The sequence below is a fragment of the Pinus tabuliformis genome, chromosome 2_2, assembly GCF_031772625.1.
Source record: "Pinus tabuliformis cultivar Carrire ecotype Pingquan chromosome 2_2, CPIR1, whole genome shotgun sequence".
Classification (NCBI taxonomy): Eukaryota; Viridiplantae; Streptophyta; class Pinopsida; order Pinales; family Pinaceae; genus Pinus; species Pinus tabuliformis.
Window position 1 is genome coordinate 764,005,053 of NC_142300.1, and position 9,379 is coordinate 764,014,431.

A 9,379-nucleotide genomic window follows, 5' to 3' on the forward strand; every position below is an offset into this window, starting at 1 on the left:
TCATTTTGATCTTAGGAGAAAGTTTATTTGCTGTTGACAGTTGATTGCGCTTTTACTTTTGCCTATTGGTTTGAATTTGTGAATTTCTAGTGTCGAAACAAGTGTTTACTTCAAAATCATAAAGTGTCGTAATCGTCTCTACTTTTTGATTTCGAAAAGAAGCTTGTTTGTGTTTTTCACTTGAAATCGAATTCAAATTTGTACAACAACTTTCTTTTTAGGCATCAATATTAAGAAAGTGAAAAACAAATACATGCATATGTGCATTTGCATTTTGACAGTTTGTATGGCTTGATTTAGGAAAAGTGCATTTACAGTGTGCTCTTTGCTCTTTGAGAAAAGATTGTGTCTTTCTTTTCCCCTTGTAGCTAGGATTTTCATTGTTGAAAAGAGATAAAAGCTTGCTTATCATCTTTAGACTGCATTTAGGAATTACATCTACATCTCATGGTGATCCAAAAAGAAAAACTTCTAAGAAAGATCAACCTAAAATAAATTGAATGAACTTAACAATGCTTTGTAACTTAACGCACAACATAGAGGTCTAGGCTAGAGACGTGTTCCGGCGTCGTAAAGCCTGGTAACTGTTGTCCTCACTGTTGGTTGGGTGATTCCTCCACTGTGAGACGATAAGTGCTAGTACGGATTGTGCTCCCACGTACCGTCGAGTATATATTGGGAGACCCCTATAGGCATAAAACCTTTATCCATAGGAAGCCGTGTCGGCCGCCCTACTGATCGCAATGCACTGAACACAGCATTCGGGAAGATTGACCGCCCGTACCCTAAAAAGTATTCTGCGGTTTTGCGATTGGTTTGGCACACCCTCTACCTAGATCTCCAGAGCAGTCCCTTTCGTTCCTTTTCAGACTCCTTAACAGAAAAGGTCCATCTGAGCACTTGTCACTTCAGGCTCATTAAAAATCGAAGGAGACTAGAGTCATCTTTTGTTTTTTCTCGACTCTTTAAAACTGAAAAAGAAAAGTTGTGTCTAAAGCGTCTAAAATTCATTTAATTCAGAAACATATTTCCCCTTTTGTATTTTAGTTGATCGAGTAATCCGCAATCGTGGAAGAAAGTCAATTGAAACCCTGTCGTTCGCGGAGGCTTACGAGTCAACCGTCTTTGTCTCCGGAATTGAAAACAGTACAGACAAAGCAAACTCGGTTAACCGGTTCGAAATCTCCTGTTAAAGTTAGAACAAGTGTTCCAACAACATCCGAGATTCCGGTTACTCCAAACATTTCTGGAAACCCTGCCTCTACAGAAGAAGTTCAACAACCACAGAGGGACAGTGATACTGATCCTAGTCTGAGGGTAAACACTTGTGTTACTGAACCAGTTCCATCTATAACCGGTTCGGAGAGTCTTGCTCTTCAAACATCTGTAGCTGTCGATTCAACCCCTTCTTCGGCACCAGAAATATTTTACGGACCTGACGGTCTTCCCCTTTCACCTGGTTTGATTGCGATCGAAGAAATTGTAGAAGATCCGCAAGCAAGTACTCCAACATTTTGGAGTCGGGGTCACTCTTTTTCCTTCGACATCAGAAGTTAGTCTAACACCAGCGGAAGTTCCTGTAGAATCGCTAGGTAATATTTTGGATAGACTCCAAATGTCTGAACAACCGTCAACATCTAGGACTGTGTCGACTGACACAGCGATAGCAGAACTCCCTGCCGTCACTCCGACAATGTTTGCTGGCATACCATCTGTCCCAACTAGCTCTCAACTGCTAGAAAGAGCCCACTCAGGGGGTATTTCGACAGTATGGTCCGTTCCTGTTTGTTCATCCGGAATTATACCCAGGAACTCTTATGTTGAATCTCAACAAATTGATCCATTGGGAGGTCAATTTGGGCAGTCCGGTCCCCAAGGGCAAACAATTCCCTTTAGTTCTGGATTACCACCGTATGGGGGGCAGTACGCCCTTTCATTACCACCTCCGGGAGGATATCCATACGGGAGTTCACAACAGTATTCAGGTTATACTGGAGTTACATCAAGTGGTTGGGTACCTATACTACCCCAACAACCAAGGGTTGTATATTCGATGCAACAATGCGTACCTGTGTCAAATATACCTACTACACCGGCTATTGTGACAGTGTCACAGGTTCAAACCCTGCCTGTTGTATGCCAACCTCAGATTTCTCAGGTTGTAATGCAACAACCCCTTGACCCTGTGACTCAACCACAATCGCCAACTAGTGGGGCGACACAGGTCGAGACGGGTACAATTACCCCACACCTTGGTCCAGCAGTTAGTATAGCACAACAGAACATGGCTTCACAACCGTGGCTGGTGCAATACCAACAACCACAATTCCAACAAGTATACCAAGGTTCTGAGCAGCAGATCTTTGCGAACAGTGGACAGCCGTACATTCAAAACGGTCAAAATCAACCATTTTACAATGGTCATGTCCACCAACCTTATCAATCATACCAGCATCAACTGCATTATGCTGGTATGCAAAGGCCAACTGCTCAGGCAATTCCATCATATCCTGGGTATGCTTCACCTAACCTGAATCAACAGTTACCATTCGTGGCAACTTTAGAGTTACCTGATTTACACCGGTTAACAAACGATCCAATCGCTTACGCCCCTTGGTGGCCAGCGATCCCTCATAAACTTCCATCATATATTCCTAAATTTAATGGAAATCCAGGTGAAGATCCATCAAATCACGTGATGACATTTCATCTATGGTGTTCATCAAACACCCTAAATGATGATTCGATAAGGCTTCGCCTTTTTCAGAGGACGTTAATGGGTCCAGCGGCAAAATGGTATATTGAATTGCCTAGAGCTTCGTTCGAGAACTTCAGTACCTTAGCCACGACTTTTTTAACCCATTTTCAATTACCGATAAGGTATGAAACGGGAACAGAACTCCTTACCAACTTCAAACAGACAACGGCCACTCACATATCTGATCATATACATGAGTGGCGACGTCGTCGTAGGATGGTAAAAATGTACGTTCCTGATCAGCTATTAGCTGAATGGTTTATCAAGTCTTTACTACCGTCCATCACGGAAGATGTGGCAAAAGAGGGGGTCGTAACGGAAGAGCAAGTTATAGCTCGTGCACAATATCTGGACTTGATCTATACTCAGTCCGGCACGCTCTACGACAAAATACCTGACGCCCCTAGACCGAAATCCTCAATTCCTCCTCCTCCTAAATCAAACAATGACTCTCACGCCAGCGATGGCGTGATTGGCACGACAAACGCAAAATCAACAAAGGCTACGACCAAAAAAGCCCGTAAGATTTCAGATCAAAATGCAAAAGACGAAATTCTTGCTTCGGAAGTAAATGCCGTATCAACAGATAAGGGCAAAGAAACCAAACAACCAGGAAGCAAGAAAAAACAAGGCAAAGGGAAGAAGAAGAAACAGGATGAGTCATCTCCTGAAAAAACTTCTTCAAACCCTCCTGGAAATAGGAAACCCCCCTCAGGGTGTCAGATATGTGATGAGGATCGTTGGACAGCAGATTGTCCATACAAAGCTGAGCTTAAGAAATTCTTTAAAAGTTCGAAAACCTCAGCAGTGTTAACTGATCCGTTTCCAAATCCAGGAACAAATCTGGTTGATAGTGAAAATGCTTCCCCGTCTCAAGTGCTAATGTTGTCGATTTCGAAACAGCAAAATGATGCTTTGATTTCGACAAGGAACAAAGATTACGGGAATCCTCAGCTGTCGAACAACAAGGATAAAGATCAACCAAGTAGTTCAACAACAACTTCGACAGAAGTTGTACCACCCACCATCCCTGAATTAACAATAAAACCACCAAAGGGAGTAGTACACAAGTTGGCATTTAATCCTCGCGCTAGAGCGCGCGCAGCATTATAACATAGTGGAAGATTTGGCCCAATCGCCATCCGCTATGTCGACTCTTGAAGTACTACAAAACTGTCCATCCCAAAAACAGGCTTTGTTATCAGCCATTGGTGGGGTTGATCCAAAGGATTCCAATCTTGTATCCTTTGACCACAAAGGGTATGATCCTCAATTACCAGCACAATTAGCTTTCCTTGTTCAAGTGAAAGCCCTCAACAAAACTGTTCACCGAACAATTATTGATGAGGGGGCATCTACATGTATTATGTCGATGAGTTGCTGGAAAACTTTAGGATCTCCAACCTTGTCGCGATCTACGACAACATTAAAAGCATTCGACGGAAGGACGTATACCCCGTACGGTATCCTAAATAACTTGAAAGTTGAACTAGGAGGGAAAACAGTAGAAATAGATGTTGAAGTCATCGATGGGAATCTTGATTACAACATCCTACTAGGAAGACCGTGGATATATGCCATGGCAGCTGTTGTGTCGACCTATTTCAGAAAGATTGCATTTCCCTTTCAGGGGGGGATTACGATCGTCGACCAACAAAACTTCCTCCCCAATGGTTCACAAGTTACAGGAAGCATTCCCATGATCCATGGAAGCCCCCATTCGCTTCAGAATATCGGAGTAGGCCTACTAAAAGATCCTATACTAATGGGAACTTTCGCTTTTCCACCTCCAATTGATTTGGCGGAAGTAGCGTCGATAGGAACCTGCAATATGATATCTTCCACAAAGATCTCAGAAAACGATATCAGCATGGATCATGCAATGGTTTTGCCCCCAAGCCCAATAGAAATATTATAACAATCAATGTTTCTAGCATGGGAGGCAAACCTGAATCAATGCTCATCAAGCGTTTGGGTAGATAGGTCTAGAGAATATGGTACCCCTTCAGATCCTTGGTCGCGAGTGCATGGAACCGACGAAGGAATTGTACAATCAATGTTGATTGAAGGGACACCATGGAATGACTGCCACCATCATTCCCTTCTTCCGGATTATGAAGAAGATACTCAAGATGACCTTTATCATCCTTCAGTTTTTGAATTCCTATCACCTTCAAATTTGCTTCAGATTCAGAAACTCCAAGGGAAAGCAAACTTTCTGAGGAGGTTCATTCCAAATTACGCTGAACTTGCTAAAGGTTGTACACGTCTTTTGAAAAAGGAGGTACCCTTCGTTTGGGATCAGGTTGCGCAAGCTTCCTTTGATGCTTTAAAAGATTCCTTAATAAAAGTGTCATTAATGTACGCCCCCGATTATCAAAGATATTTTAACATGTATATGGCTGCAGCAGATACAACCATCGCAATGGTTTTAGTTCAAGAAGTCGATGGAATTGAACACCCTATATATTATTTAAGTAGAAACTTAAATGATATAGAAAGCAAATATTCTTATGTTGAAAAACTATCGCTTGCAGCTGTTCAAGCGATACAAAGATTTCGACATTATGTCCTCTTCCGGAAAACTACCATTCTGTCATATTGCAACCCCGTGACTTATATATTGTCGCGACAGTTGCTGGGGGGCAAATATTCAAAATGGATAGCAATCCTTCAAGAGTTTGATCTGGAATTTGTAAAATCCAAATCAAAGAAAGCTCTAGTTTTTGCAGAATTATTATGCGATCTCCCATCGTCGTCCAACGATGAAACATCCGAAGAATCAATCGTGGATGAGAATTTGTTTCTGATATCTACAAGCAATGCGTGGTATGGAGATATAATAATTTACCTCCAAACCCAAAAATTTAGGCCTAACACTTCTCACTCTGAACAGAAACGTATACGATACCAAGCAAAAGACTACATGATCGTCGGTGATACGCTTTACCGTCGTGGTGTCGATACAGTTCTGAGAAGGTGCCTCACCCATGAGGAGGCCGAAAAAGCCCTGAATGAGTGTCATTCAGGGGCCTGTGGGGGGCATCAATCTGGATATGCTACAACACAAAAAACCTTACGAGCAGGATACTTCTGGCCAACAATGTTCACATCAGAAGTTGCCATGCTTGTCAAATTTTTGATAGCAAAACCAGAAAACCACCCGCACCGTTACAGCCAATAGTTGCTGTTGGGCCATTCGCCAAATGGGGCATCGATTTCATGACATGTAACCCCACCTCGACCTGGGGGCATGGGTATATCATAGTCGCAGTTGACTATTTTACCAAATGGGCCGAGGCGATGCCTACATTAGATAACACTGGTGAAACAGCTGCCCTTTTCTTTTTCAATCATGTAGTCGCCAGATTCGGCGTACCACAGGCTATAGTCACAGATCATGGATCGCATTTTCGCTAGTTGACGGTGTGCTTTCAACATGGCCACCGTAATCCGGAAGGATATGACTGAAAACCAGGGGGCATGCGTCCTGGTCTGCTTCGGCAGGAAAACTTTGGGTGTAGAGTAGGTTTCCGCAGGAGAATATGACTAGTCTGTACCCCATCCGTCAGTGGAAGAGGGGTTATTCTAGAAAAAGATTCTCTTGTTAAAGTTATGTGTTTGGCGCTCGTTGTCACTCACCTTTGTCTGCTTCGGTAGGCATCACCGAGGAAGTGTTTTGTTTGCTGTGCGAATAGAACAATCTTTGGGTAACCTATAAGAGGTAGGCCTTTCCCGATAAAACAAATGTTTTGTCTGCAAATTGAGAGGTAACCTTGAAATCATATTTTATACCTGGGGGCATGCAAACCTTTTGGAGTGCAAGCAAAGGGCGACTATTTTTTTTTTTAAATTTCTAGGTCCTCCCTTTAAACCCGTAGGCTAACCCTTTAAACTCGTAGGATTAGTCGTCACCTAACTTGCATAAAGAAAGGATGCGGGGCAAAAATCTAAAAGTTGTCGTTTTATATGAGACATTCTTATCATATGACTGGATTAATTGAGCAGTTTTAGCGCATAGTTCAAGCTCGTTAAAAAATAAACATAAGATCGAGTAAATGTTTCAACCCGTGTTTAAGCTTGTTAAAAAATGAAATATCCTCCGGTAAATAACCACCGTGAATGTAACATTATCAGCCATTAAAGCCTTGGTCGTGTTTGCACCGTCACCTCCACTTTTCCATTGGCCGATCATTCACCTCCATTTGATTGTTTACCCATTTTGAGGGATAGCTGCGAAGAGTGATTTCACTAGCCATCCTTGTGACACTGCCGTGCTTGGAAAATTCGGACCCTTACCTGGAATCAGCTGCTACCCGTTTTATCACTCGTTCCTCAAAAGATGAGTCTTCTTTAAGCTCTTTTCATCTGACTCGTAAAATATGAAAAGATTGCTGAGTTTTGGCCTTCCAGCTCGTTAAAGCGACAGGAAGTGCTATCCCTCCTCTAGATTTTAATCTTTTTGGACCTGAGGGATTATTGCACAAAAAGATCGAGCGCTTGTTTTGTTCGGCTCGTTAAAACTATCGAAAATTCATCCCTTCTGTATTGTTTTATACTTTTTCGGACTTAAGGGATTAGATGACGAAAAAGGACTTCCGGAGTTACCTTTACTTTCCTTTTCAGACTCTCTAAAAATGAAAAGGACCGAGTTATCTTTGTCGTTAAACTTGTTAAAAAACATTAATAGCGACAAACTTGTCTTTAGACGAGAACGAGTTTCACTATCGCTAGGCTCGTTAAAACATAGCGATGGGTTTGCCCAAAGGGCAAATTATAGAACAAGCATATGTTATCCTCCTCAAGCTTGACAAAAATAAAGAGGTACTGGTCAGCAATGACTGGGGAAAAATTGGGAAGAAACTCAAAGAATCTTTATTGGTAGCAAGTCGCTCTTGAACATGACACTTCCACTCCATGCCTGAGTTGGGTTGGGTTGTTTAATTCATCGGTCACATCACCATGGTATCGCCATACCATCCACTTTTGGGGTAAATGCTACCAATCCATCATATAAGTGTCGCCGACATGTTCAAGAGAAGTCATCCAGAGAAGTCACCCGTGTCCCATCCACTACCATACATTATACTTCATTCTTTCATGACCGCCACCGTGAACCATATATCATCAGATCGTTTTCACCTCCATCAAAATCATTTGCTTCGTTCCGTGTCATTGATGTGGGATACATCAAGGCCCTCCTTTGACGAATCGCTTCTTGTCGACATCAGCTCATTATCCAAGAAGTTGATCTAGGAACACCCTTTCAGTACTTTGAAGCTTGCATGCCTCAATGGCAAGTTTCTCACTTCCGGCGACAGGTATACATCAATGACCTTCGACCGAAAGATTTTGCGTGGTGTTCGACGCCAAGTCCTTTATTCACACCATCTGAATTGTACTGCAGTACCTTGAGGGTAATTATCATTATCGGTGATTCCTCTCGCGCTTGTTAACAGTTTACATCATTGGCTGGTAATCAAGCGATGTCTTTCCATGTTCGACTTCAAAACATTTCTCACATGGATCGACTTGTACTTAGAGTGAAGATCGTACGAGATTGAAGACCCCGGATCTAGTTTCATCCATCCGGGCTGCGATATATATTCAGGAAAAAATAAAGACATTGAAATGTACAGCATTGCAGCACAGATAATCATCCTACCAAAAGGATGATGACTTCACCAGAATCATCAGTCTACCATCAGACGATTGTCTGTCCTATGTACATGAAAATGAATTTATAAAGCTGAGCATGGGAATGCCCGCCTCAGCTAGATCATGAAAACAGTATGAAAATAATGTATTGTATTGTATCTTATTACAGGTCTCCTCCCAGCATTGAAAGAACTTCGGATCCTCCTAATAAAGCATTTCACCCGATAAAACGGCCTCATACTTTAGGGGGCAACTGTTATAGACATTTTTGTGCCTTACAGCTATAAGCATGAAATGTCCATAAACCAAGGGATCCTAAGTCCCTAAAGATGTTGTTCCAGCTCCTAAAGAAACAAGGTCAACAAATTACAGCTTCTCCCAGAAGTTCTCCACCAGAAACTGCTCAAAACTAGTCAAATCAGGATCAATTCAGATGCTCCACTAGCTGCCTGCGTTGCAAAGCACCCAAATACACTGGCTAGGTGCGTTGCAACGCAGGTGAATGCACTACCAGGGTGCATTGAGCGGGAAATGGAAAATGGCAAAGTCATTCAACGAGGTGGAAAGGCAATGGAAGCTTCCAGAATCTTCTCCAATGACACTTGCCTCACTGAATTCGACCAGTGATGAGTAAGAGGCTCTCAGTCTCCAAGTGGAAGCAAGAACTGACAAAGAGAAGCCACAAGTCAAAACATAAGCTGACTCATCTTCTCTGCTTACATCTATATATGGATCCCTCATCCCAGAGATCTAGAGGCTGGAATTTTGTACTTTGCAGAGAATTGCTATTGGTTTTGAGATTGAGATTAGTGCATTGGGTGATTTATGCTTTGTTGGAGGTGAGGAAGGGATTCCTTTGCTGGGAGGTAGATGCTGGATCGGGACTCACTTGGTTGTATCTCCTCTTGGACTTTCTTATTATATCAGTAAAACTATTTGAGTTTCTCCTACATGCTTGTGTAT